Source organism: Narcine bancroftii, chromosome 2, assembly GCF_036971445.1.
Source record: "Narcine bancroftii isolate sNarBan1 chromosome 2, sNarBan1.hap1, whole genome shotgun sequence".
NCBI classification, from domain to species: Eukaryota; Metazoa; Chordata; class Chondrichthyes; order Torpediniformes; family Narcinidae; genus Narcine; species Narcine bancroftii.
This window is the reverse complement of record NC_091470.1, coordinates 203,594,729-203,606,938: the sequence shown is the minus strand read 5'-3', so window position 1 is coordinate 203,606,938 and position 12,210 is coordinate 203,594,729. Positions and strand designations below refer to the sequence as shown.

At 48.2% G+C, this 12,210-nt stretch overlaps 1 long non-coding RNA gene across 2 annotated transcripts; it reads left to right on the top strand.

The window, feature by feature from the left end:
- The first annotated feature begins 3,041 nt into the window (after positions 1 to 3,041).
- Positions 3,042 to 10,430, top strand: LOC138755006 (uncharacterized). 2 transcript variants are annotated; one of them, XR_011351983.1, is made up of 3 exons: positions 3,042 to 3,431; positions 3,659 to 3,926; positions 6,948 to 10,430. It is a non-coding gene; the product is annotated as an uncharacterized lncRNA (long non-coding RNA). The 2 variants fall into 2 exon arrangements; XR_011351981.1 differs by lacking the exon at positions 3,042 to 3,431 and having other exon boundaries at positions 3,441 to 3,926.
- Positions 10,431 to 12,210: the final 1,780 nt, after the last annotated feature.

Genomic DNA, 12,210 nt, shown 5'->3' with positions numbered 1-12,210 from the left:
TCGGCCCGCCCTCCCTCCCTCCCCTCCCCGGCCCGCCCTCCCTCCCTCCCCTCCCCTCCCCTCCCCTCCCCATTTTATGCAGGCACCTGCCTGCTTCACAAGCGTACCCAGGGCCTGAAATGTTGATTCATCTTTACTTCCCAGCGACCCTGCGAGACCTGATGAGTTTCTCCATCAAGTGTGTGTGTTGTTCTAAAATCCCGGCATCCGCATATGTTCCAGTTGAACGCTGTTGTCAATGATGTGAATTAATATAGTGAACATGCAAACCCCTGTTATCCAGAATTAAAGCAACCAGCAAAAAAATTTGCAGAATAAATAGTTTTTTTTAAAATGGTTTGAAAATTGGCGTGTTCACCAATCACACAACACTCAGTCTCAAACAACTTGCAAATTCTCTTATCCGTCATCTACCAATACCGAAAGGTGCCAGATAACAAGGGTTTTTCACTGCACTTGTGAACAACTTAGAGATCCGCTGAAATTCTTATCTTGTGGGTTCGATGCCCGACAACAACGGTTCTACGTTCGATTACAACAAGGTTCCAAGACTGGCAAATTGAAAAGGAGGGAGGAATATTTACGGTTAGAGTTAGTCCAGGAAATGAGTGACGTTTCAGACAGATCCCCTGGTGGTTTCAGGGGTGGGAGTTCGGCCTTCCGGGAGGGGGAGTGATGCGGATTAAGAACATCCTTGAAGCTGGAGGGGTCTTCAGGCTTCTGGCCGAAGGGGAGAAGCGACCAGGGCCGAGTGTATTCTTGTCTGACTGAACAGGGCCTCACAAGATCAGGGAGCAGAAGTAAGCCCAACGAGTCCACCCCGCTATTCTAATCACGAGCAAACCCACCCACTCCCCGGCCTTCTCCCCGTAACCCCTCGACACCCCGACCTCGTCAAGGATCTGTCAACATCCGCCTCGCTTCCGCTGCCAGTCATGGCAGCAAATTCCACAACCCTCTGGCCGAAGAAATTTCTCTGCGTCTGCTTGAAATGGACGCCCTTTTACGACTGAAATTTCTCTGGGCCACGGTGTTAGTACATACCCACAAACACACCCGTATACGTAGACAAGGTGGGCAGCCTCTTCCCCAGGGCGGGAACAGCAAACACCAGGCATCTGTGCAAGGTGAAGCGGGGGACTTTTAGGGGAGATGTCAGGGGTTTTTTGTTTTGCACAGAGGGTAGTGGGTCCCTGGCCAAGGGGTGGAGGTTGGAATAACAGGGGACACTTAAAAGATTCTGAGATTGGCACAGAGGTGCATGGCAAATGGAGGGCTATGGATTGGAGGTCAGGAAGGTTTATAGCAGTGGTGTACTTTCTTTTTAAAAATAATTAATTTTCAAGCTGTAAACAATTGGACAAAATGTACAACATGATTAAAAGAAAAGGGGAATAAACAGTTTTACCAAATAGGAACACAATTCCAAGGCCTGGGGCAGTAGCATCAAGATAAAAACCATCCAAAGGGAAAAGAAAGAAACGATGAAATTATAAATTCTTTTAAAATTATTTTTTAAAAAATTTAATGGAAAGGGTTACATTTCTCTTCTCCTTCTGTAATAATGTTATAAATGTTTACGTTATTCACAGTTAAACAAAACATTATTTCTCTGATTATCCGAAATTGAATTCTCCCAAATCCTCATTTATCTTAATTTTGCTTTTCGAATTGGATGAATGAGGAGATATAAAACAGATCAGAAATATTCATATATCTAAATCTTGTCTAGAAACAGAACGAGAGAGAGAGTGAGAACAAGAACGAACATGAGAGAACAAGAATGTAAATGACGAGAGAGAACAATGAAAACAAACGAGAGAACGAATGAGCAAGAATGCAAGTGAGAGAGCAAGTGCACACAAGAGCGAATGTGAGAGCGAGAGAACACTGTTCTGTCCAGTTAAACAAAACAATACGACTCTGATTCTCCGAAATTCTAATTTATCTTAATTTTGCTTTTCAAATGGATAAATGAGGAGATACAAAACAGATCAGAAATACTCATATATCCAAATCTTTTCGGGAAGCAAAACCGACCTCACCAGGTTGGATTAAAAAAAATCATTCGACGTGAAATTAGAACGATGATTATCCTCGTTTCGGGTAACTCCCTCCCCTCCCTCTTTCCATTTCTTCTTTACCCTCCTCTATTGACTTTTCTCTCCAACTCTCCCCACTTAAACTGCATGTCACTGTCTCCCAGCCGCAAGCAGTCAGAAGTATCCCTTGTCCCGGTGGTCTCAAGGAGAGCAGCCTCTCGGGCAAGAGCGAGTGCTGGTGCCGCGTCCCCTCCCCTGCCGTGTCTCGTCCCCTCCTCTCCCTGGGATCTGGGGAAAAAAGCCAGAATGTGTAACTAGAGGCGAGAACAGTTTAGCTCGGGATGGAGCTGCGGAGCAGACTTGATGGGCTGAATGGCCTGCTTCTAGTCCTTTGTGCTTTAGAGAATTACCCTTCCATCAGTATTGTGCGTCTGGCGATCAGTGAAGTACAAGATAAAGTTTGGTGTTTAAGTTAGTCGGTGAAAACATCAACATTGTGAAGTGGTCCGATTCAGAACCGTTAAAGGCTTTAATTGACTTTGAGAATCACCGGATAAATGTTTGAAATATGCCTTTCGAGATGAGGGCAAATCCAGAACATGGTTTTTTTTTGCATTTGCCACACAGAGGATTTTTATCTGAATTTAAAAACAAGGTAATTTAACTTTAGGTGTGATGTGGGTGGGAAGGGAAGGCTGAGAATTATGACTCTTGACCTGATTATAATGGAAATATTTGTTCTTGAGAAAAATTGTCATCGGCCCCATTTCCTTTGGAGCTCTGAATCTGTGCACATAATGAGTCAATGAGGGACGATTAAAACAGGGGCTTTCAAACTTTTTCTTCTCTGCCCTCATCCCACCTCAATCACCGATGGCACTGGGATTACTTAAGGTGGGGTGCGAGTGGAAAGAAAATGGTTGAAAACCACTGTTGAGGTCTGTATGGGTCAGCACAATGTGGGCTGAAGGGCCCGTAATGTTCTATTTTCTATGGAAAGAGCGAGGTTTAAGGAGGGAAGGGGTTAATGGAAATTGAGATCCATGTTAGTGACGTAAGACAGGGCCTTGATGAATCCTTTTCATTTTCGAATTTATTTCCAATACCAGTGGAATATGATTCCAGCCATTGAAACGCATGCTAACCAAATACTCAAATTAACCAACAACCCCAACCCCACCACAGCGTGCGTTTTTGGAGGGTGGGAGGAAACTGGAGCACCCGGAGGAAACCCACGGGGGAGAACGTACAGACAGCGCCGGATGGAAGACGTTTGTTCCTCCAATTTGCGGGTGGCATTGGTTTCAAATCGTGTCAAGGCCAGACATGGGACGGGTCTTGTTTACCCTGTGTGAGCTGAGCTGTTTGCACATCATGCCCAGGATGCAGGTATGGCCTCTGCCATTGTGTGGCGATGTGGAGCAGTGTTCTCTCGCTCTCACATTCGCTCTTGCGTGCACTTGCTCTCTCACTCGCATTCTCGCTCGTTCGTTCTCTCGTTTGTTTTCGTTATTCTCTCTCGTTCATTTACATTCTTGTTCCCTCTGGTTCATTTACATTCTTGTTCTCTCGTGTTCGTTCTTGTTCTCACTCTCTCTCTCTCGTTCTGTTTCTAGATCTCTCCCTCCTTTTCTCTCCCCCACAATTGAGTGTACTGTGTGCCTGCATCGCTGTGAGGGTCGGTATCTGCAAAGCATCGGGCCGGACGTTCAAGGTTTCTTTATTACCGTGTAAAGAAGACTGTGCGATATTTTCCAGAATTTGTGGGAAGGCTGACACATTCACCACCGGCCGAACTGCCTGAAGCAAAAAAGACCGTTCCCTCCCTGCCTCCAGCGTTCACTCAGAGTCCGGTCCAAACTCCAGATCTGAACCTCCAACACGGTCAGGACTCCCTCGTGTCCCAGTTCTGATACCCCTTCAGTCGGTCTCCAACAATCTGCAGGCCGGTGTGACTCCCAGTAACTTGCAGCCCGCCTGGGTTCCCCGCCGCGAGTCGCCAACTCCTGTCCCCGCCGGCATGAAGGGTTTTTCACTACGCCGGGGAGAGAGCAGGGCAGTGGGATCAGTGTGGGGGCCGACACGGACTTTGGGTAGAGAGCGCGGGGCAGTGGGGAGAGAGCGCGGGGCAGTGGGGGGAGAGCGCGGGGCAGTGGGGGGAGAGCGCGGGGTTATTTTAAGGTGGTATGTGAGTGAAAAGAAAAAGGTTTGAAAACCACTGTTTCATCACACCTAATTGACTCATTATGTGCACGGTTTCATAATTACAAAGGAAATGGACCAAAGACAATTTTTCTCAAAGCAAAATATTTCAATAACAATAGGGTCTAGAGCAGTGGTTCTCAACCTTCCCTTCCCACCCACATCCCACCTTAACCAATCCCTTACTAATCACAGAGTCAAGATGGCATCGAGATGACTTAAAGTGGGATGTGAGTGGAAAGAAAAAGGTTGAGAACCACTGATTTAATTGTATGTTGCTTTCATTTTTCTTTGCCCCCCAGAACTCCCTATGTGGTATATAAATATATATATAAAACACTTTACCCCCTGACGGCCCTGACGTCTCCCCTAAACTTCCCTCACTTTACTTTGTACAGACGTCCTATTCCTACCCTGGCTGTCCACCTTATCTCTGCCCCTCAGAATCTTGTTGACCTCTGCTGTTTGCTGATCTTGACCTGGGAAACAGGCGCTGGCCGTTTTCCGTATCTATGCCTCTCGTAATCTTGTCAACCTCGATCAAGTGTCCTCTTATCCTAAAAGTCCTAGCTCTCCTAACCTAGCCTCTTTAAGACTTGTTTCCCAATCCAGAAAACATCCTGGTGAATCTCCTCTGCATTCTCTTTACACTTTCCACATCCTTCCTATAATGAGGTGACCAGAAGACACATTGTTCGAAGTGTGGTCTCATCAGAGATTTGTAGAGCTGCAACATGATCTCTCGACTCCTGAACTCAACCCCCTGACTAATGAAGCCCAGCGTCCCATAGGCCTTCTTAACCAGTGTTTCTTGACCTTTTTCTTTCCACTCACATCCCACTTCAAGTCATCCCGATGCCATTGGTGCTCTGTGTTTAGTAAGGGGTTGCTTAAGGTGGGACGTGGGTGGGAAGGGAAGGCTGAGAATCATTGCTCAAGACCCGATTAAAATATTTTGCTTGAGAAAAATTGTCATTGGCCCAACGTCCTTTGGAGTTCTGAATCCGCGCACATAATGAGTCAATGAGGGACGATTAAAACGGGGGCTTTCAAACTTTCTCTTTCCACCTTAAGCAACCCCTTACTAATCACAGAGCCCCGATGGCATCGGGAAGACAAGGTGGGATGTGAGTGGAAAGATAAAGGTTGAGAACCGCCATTCTAAATGATCCTATCAACCTGTGCGGTGACCTTGAGGGATGTATGGATTTGGACCCCAAGGTCCCTCTGTTCATCCACACTCTGAAGTCATGGAAGGTTAACATACATCGTCACTGTTATAAGTGAAAGTGCAGGACAGATCATTTGGTTAGTCTCAGAGTGTAGGGTTAGGGTATTGCGGGGAGGTTCAAGAGGCTGATAGCTGTTGGAAAGGCGCTACTCTTGAAACTAGAGACGCTGGTCTTAAGGCAGTGAGGGTAGCAGTGAGAAGGGGCTGTGATAAGAGGAATGGGGGAGGGGGAGGTTTCTTGAAGTGGTGCCTCCCGTAGATATCTGACATGGAAGATGTGGGGAGAGTTGTTAGCAGAGGAGAGTGAATAAGGTTGCACCGTGAGCCAGTATTGGCTCTGAGGGGCCAAATAGCTAGAGAGAGAGAGAGAGAGCGGTGAGGGGCAGGAAAGGGGGGGGGGGAGGATGGGAAGATGTTAAATCTGTGACGCCTTGTCCCTGCTCCCCCTTCCTGCATGTCGTAACCTGAGCCCCACTGTGTGGGTGGGAAGAGAGCGAGGGGGTGGGCTGCAGGAAGTCACAAGGCACTCTGTTCAGAAGCAGGCAGTCTTGGATAAAGCAATGATCCCTGGTGTAGCCTGCAGTTTGCATCAAAACACATTGTGTGTGTGTGTGTGTGTGTGTGTGTGTGTGTGTGTGTGTGTGTGTGTGTGTGTGTGTGTGTGTGTGTGTGTGTGTGTGTGTGCGCGCGCGCGTGCGCGCACGCCTTTGTGTGGCTGCCCCCTCATCTCATCCTGACTTTAAACCGGCATAGCATTTAGCGCAATGCTGTTACTGCACTGATGACCCAGGTTCCAATCTTGCACTGTCTGTAAGGACTTTGTACATTCTGCCCGTGTCTGTGTGGGTTTCCTCCGGGCGCTCTGGTTTTCACCCACGTTCCAAAGACGTACGGGGTTGTAGTTAAGTCAGTCAGTGGCCTGCACAGGCCTGTGGGCCAGAAGGGCCTGTGAGGTGCTGTATCTTTAAGTGAAACTATATGAAACTGCAGGAGAAACTCAGCAGACATGCGGCATCCACAGGAAGTTCAAGTTTATTGTCACCTGATTGTACAACCTGACGAAATGGTGTTCTCTGGTCCTCGGTGCAAATGCACGCAGACACACAACCAGGCATAACACACATACAGATAAACAATACACACGCAGGACGAGTACACACCAATGTTCTATCATAAATATGAGAGTCTCAGACGGTTAGTAACCAGTTCCTGTGGTCGTTCAGCGTCCTCACTGCCCGCGGGAAGAAGCTGTTCCTCAGCCTGGTGGCGCTGGCTCTGATCCTCCTGGATCTCTTCCCCCGACGGGAGCAGCTGAACGATGCCATGTGTGGGGGTGGAAGGGGCCCTCAATCATTTTGCGCAGCCTCTTCAGACAACAATCCTGGTTGATCACGTTGATGGGGGTGAGGGGGACTTCGGTGATCCTCTCTGCCTCTCTTCTGTGAATTGACCTCTGATCCATTTCTCTGCAGCAACTGTCCGCACACTGTGACACAGCCCGGCCAGGACACTCTTGATAGAACTCCTGTAGAAGGTTGACATGACGGTGGCCGGTGGCCTTGCCCGCTGCAGTCTTCTCGGGAAGGGCAGTCGCTGTCGTGCGACAAGCGAGGAGATGTTGAGTGTCCACGATAGGTTACTGATTCAGTGAACTCTGAGGAACTTGGTTCTTTCCACTCTCTCCACTACAGAGTTCTTGATGTGTAGCGGAAAGAGGTCGTTCCTGGTCCCCCTGAAGTCCGCGATCATCTCCCTTGTCTTGTTCACGTTAAGACTCTGGGTGTTACTCCTGCGCCATACCACGAGATGTTCCACCTCTTCGCAGTGCACCTCGTCGTTGTTGCTGACGAGGCCAACGACCACCGTGTGTCACCTGCAAATCTGCTGACTCTTTTGGAGCTGGGCCTGAGCCCAGGAAGTAAAGTTATAAATTTTTTTTGGCGTATTGTACTTAAACCAGCATTTGCAGAATTACTTATTTAACTCATTCCTTACAAACGTGTAATAGTCCATACCATGTAAAAGTCAACCCCTCCCCCCCCACCCACAATTTATGGTCCCGCCCATCCGAGCTACCAATGCTCTGGCCACCCGCCACCCGCTGGCCCATCCAAGCTCCTGACATCCCAAATGACCCAGTCACTTACTGCTGTCAAAAGTAGTTTGTGTCAAATAGCCGATCTAAATTTTACCCCCCAAAAATTTAATCTGCAAAATTCGACTATTACACGTGTATTTACAATAATAATTCCCCGACCTTTTGTTCGCTCTCAATTAAATTTTAACTTGAGGTGTAAAGAGATTCCGACCTTCGAGCCAATTAACCTCCAGTACGTTTTGAGCAGTGGAAGAAATCCTGAGGAATCCCATACAGACACAGGGAGAACGTGCAAACTCCTGAAAGACAGCACGGAATTCGAGCCCCGAGTCACTGGGGCTGTGATGGCATTACCCTAACTGCTACGCCAACCCCGGCCGTCCCATGCACGATACCTAACTGCCTCCCACAATTCCTTTCCTGTCACATGCCGCAGTCCGCACCAGCGACCTGGGTTCGAGTCCTGTGCTGTCTTTCAGGAGTCTGCACGCTCTTCCCGTGACCTACGTGGGTTTCCTCCGGGTACTCTGGTTTCCTCCCACCCTTCGGAAGTATTCTGTGTTTCGTAGGATAATCGGTCGCGGGTGTATTTGGGGCAGTGCTGGCCGGAAGGGCCTGTCACCATGCTCAAGTTTGAAACTTAAATGTTAAATTTAATGTTTTAAAGAAGTTGGGGATTGATAAGCTCTCGATGGGACACCTTTAGACGCGGGGACCTCCCACTCTCCGCCCCATTCTCTTGCTGTCAATGGTCTCGTACGCTGCCAGACTGAGATCCCCTGCAAATTGGAGGAACCACACCTTGTCTTCTGTCTGGGCCCCCCTCCAACTGGATGGCATTGACATAGACTTCCCCCCCATTAACCCACCCCTTCTTCTTCCCTTACCCCCAAGCTTTGCCTCTCTCTCCCTCTTTCTCTCCCTCCCCCCTTTTCCCTCTGTCTCCTTTTACAGAGTCAAAATCAATTCTCACCTTTCCTCTTCTCAGGTCCAACTAACGTCTTTTGTCTGTCATTTTGGCCTCTTTCCTCCCCCACCTCCCCCTCCCATTCTTGTTTCACTCACATCCCACTTTAAGTAATTCCGATGCCATCGGTGCTCTGTGATTAGTAAGGGGTTGCTTAAGATGGTGCGTGGGTGGAAAGAAAAAGTTTTAAAACCACTATTTTAATCATCCCTCATTGACTTGTTGTATGTGCAGTTTCAGAACTCCAAAGGAAATGGGCCAATGACAATTTTTCTCAAGCAAAATATTTCAATCGGGTCTCGAGAAGTGATTCTCAACTTTCCCTTCCCACTCACATCCCACCTTAAGCAATCCCTGACTAATCACAGAGCACTGATGGCATCGGGATGACTTAAAGTGGGATGTGAGTGGAAAGAGAAAGGTAGAGAACCACCGGTTTAGAAGGCCTATGGGATGCTGGGCTTCATTAGTCAGGGGATTCAGTTCAGGAGTCAAGAGGTCATGTTGCAGCTCTGCAAACCTCTGGTGAGACCAACACTTGTGTTCAGTTCTGGTCACCTCATTATAGGAAGGCTGTGGAGAGGGGGCAGAGAAGATTTACCAGGGTGTTGTCTGGATTGGGGAAAACGAGTCTTATGAGGTTAGGTTAGCAGAACTGGAACTTTTCTCCTTGGAGAGGAGAAACTTGATCAAGGTTGACAAGATTCTGAGTGGCATGGACAGGGTGGACTGACAGCATCTGTTTCCCAGGGCAGGATCACCAAACACCAGAGGATGTCTGTACAAAGTGAAGGGAGAGAAGTTTAGGGGAGAAGTCAGGGGTATTTTTTTTTTTTTTTACACAGTGAGTTGAATGTAAATTTTCAAACACTGTGGGGACCCTTTTTGAATGACTTTCTTAATCTCTGATTTGTTACGAAGGTAAAACAGTTGATTAATGAGGTAATTTATCACCTGAGAAGAATTATGTCTTTCTTTTTGGCCAAACATCATCTTTCTTGGTCGTGGATTTAGATTTTCCTTTTTTAAAACAAAATATCAATACAAGGTCATCTGTTTGATTAAAATGTGGGAACCTTGGATAAAATAATATCAGAATCAGGATTTATTGTCATGAACAAGTCATGAAATATGGTGTTTTGCGGCAGAATCACAGTGTAAATGTTCATATTATAATCATCTTATGACATTACTATAAAAAAATAGCAATAATAGTGTACAAAAGTAAGATTCATTGGTTATTCAGGAATCTGATGATGGAGGGGAAGAAGCCGTCCTTGTGCTGCTGGGTGCTCGTCTTCAGGCTCCTGGACCTTTCCCCCGATGGTAGCAGAGTGAAGAGGGCAGGGCCTGGGCAGTGGGGTGGTGTCTTTGAGGGTAGAGGCTGCTTTCTTAAGACACCACCTCCTGTCAATGTCAATGATGGAGCGAAGTCACAGGCCAAGCGTGGAGTTGATCTTTGTCCTGAGCGTCGCTGCCTCCGTGCCAGGCAGCGATGCAACCGCCAGAACGCTCTCCACCTGGAAAAGTTTACGAGAGCTTTCGGTGGCCTCCCAAATCTCCTCAGGCCCCTCACAAATTATTGCCGCTGGCAAGTCTTCTTCGCGATGACATCAATGTGGAGATTCCAGGACAGATCCTCAGGAATTTGAAGTTCTCGACCCTCTCGACGAGGACTGGGTCATGTTCCCCTGGCCCCCTCCTGAAGTCCACAGTCATCTGGATTTTGCTGATGTTGAGCGCAATGCATCTTTTTGCATTTTAACATATATGTTCTCTGTATTTTCGGATGTGAAATTTCAATGTTAGCAAAAATACTGAAAAAGAACTTCCAAGAAAGTAAAGGAATTGGGATGCTCTCCTGACCATCCCATCAACTTGCTTGACCCAGCTGAATAGAAGCCCCTCTTTCTCAGACCTTGAAGCTTCCAACTCCTTCAATGAAGTCCCTCCTGAAGAGGGTAAAATGCTGGAGGAACACAGCCCATCTCCTCCATCCATGGGAGGTAAAGGTGTATTCCTGACGATGGAGGTCAGTGACCAGTGGTGTTCCTCAGGGACCCTTGCTTTTCGGGATTTTTTAAAATATAAATGATCTGGACGAGGAGGGGGATGGATGGATTAGGAAAGTCAACTGAGGTTGGAAGGGGCCACGTTTTAGACAGTGCGGGGGGCTGTCAGAGGTTACAGTGGGGCCATTGATGCTAAACTGGGCTGAGAAGTGAAGTGGTTCATTTTGGTCGGTCAAATATGATGGCAGAAAATAGCATTAATGGAAAAAATGCGTGGGCGCGTGGAGGATCAGAGGAATCTTGGGGTTCAAGTCCATAGAACGCTCAAAGCAGCGTTTACTCTGGTTAAGAAGGCCCACAGTGTATTGGCCTTCATTGATCGTGGGATTGAGTTTAGGAGCCAAGAGATAATGTTGCAGCTCTACAGGACCCTGGTCAGACCCCAACGTGGAGAACTGGGTGCTATTTGAGTCACCTGACTACCGTGGAAAGGGCACAGAGGAGATTTACAAGGATGTAAATCTTGTGAAAACAGGTCGAGGGAACTGGGCTTTGGAGCGGCGGGGGATGAGAGGTGACCTGATAGAGGTGTTGAGAGGCATTGACCATGCGGGTAGTCAGAGGCCGAAATGGTGGCCACTAGAGGACACAGGTTTAATGTGCTGTGGGGTAGGTACAGAGGAGTTACCAGAGGTACACTTTTTATGCAGAGCGTGATGGGTGCGTGGAATGGGCCGCCGCCAATGGTAGTGGACTTTTGGATAGGTACATGGAGCTCAGAGGGGTACTGGAAAGCCGAGTCATTTCTAAGGTAGGGACACGTTCGGCACAACTTTGTGGGTAGAAGGGCCTGTATTTCTATGCTTTGGGCCTGGGTCCTTCCTCAAGGTATAAGCAGATAACAGGAATAAAGACTGGAGAGAGAAAGGAGAAAGACTGGCAGGGTGAGGAATCCAGACGGACCAAGAGGAGTTGGATGTAAGGGATGATTTTGGTTCTGTGAAAGGAAACTGGGGGGGGAGTGGGGAGAGACAAAACTAGAGGGAAGGAGACGGGGGTGGGGGGGGGACAAAGATGGGATGGGTGTTTACCAGAAATCAGAGAAGTCAACGTTAATGCCATCCGGTTGGAGGGGGCCCAGACGGAAGACGAGGCATTGTTCCTCCAATTTGCGGGTGGTCTCGGTCTGGCAGTGCACGAGACCCCAGACAGATACGTCGGCAAGGGAATGAGATGGGGAAATGAAATGGGCGGCCAGAGCCGAGGTGCTCAACAAAGCTACCAGACATAGCACACAGACAAGACCGACACGTCCTCGTATGTATAAATAAATATTGCTCCATTAAATGAGCATCTCGGAGGGTCAGTGTGAGCTGCTCCTTTGGTCGTTCAGCATTCTCACTGCCCATGGGACGAAGCTGTTCCTCAGCCTGGTGGGGCTGGCTCTGATCCTTCTGGACTGCTTCCCCGATGGGAGCAGCTGAACGATGCCGTGTGCGGGATGGAAGGGGGGGGGGGGGTGTCCTTGATGATTTTGCGCACCTTCTTCAGACAGCCATCCTGATAAGATCATGTTGATGTGGGGGGGGGAATGGGAGACTCCAGTGACCCTCTCTGCCGCTATTGCTGTCCTGTGGATTGACCTCCGATCCACTTCC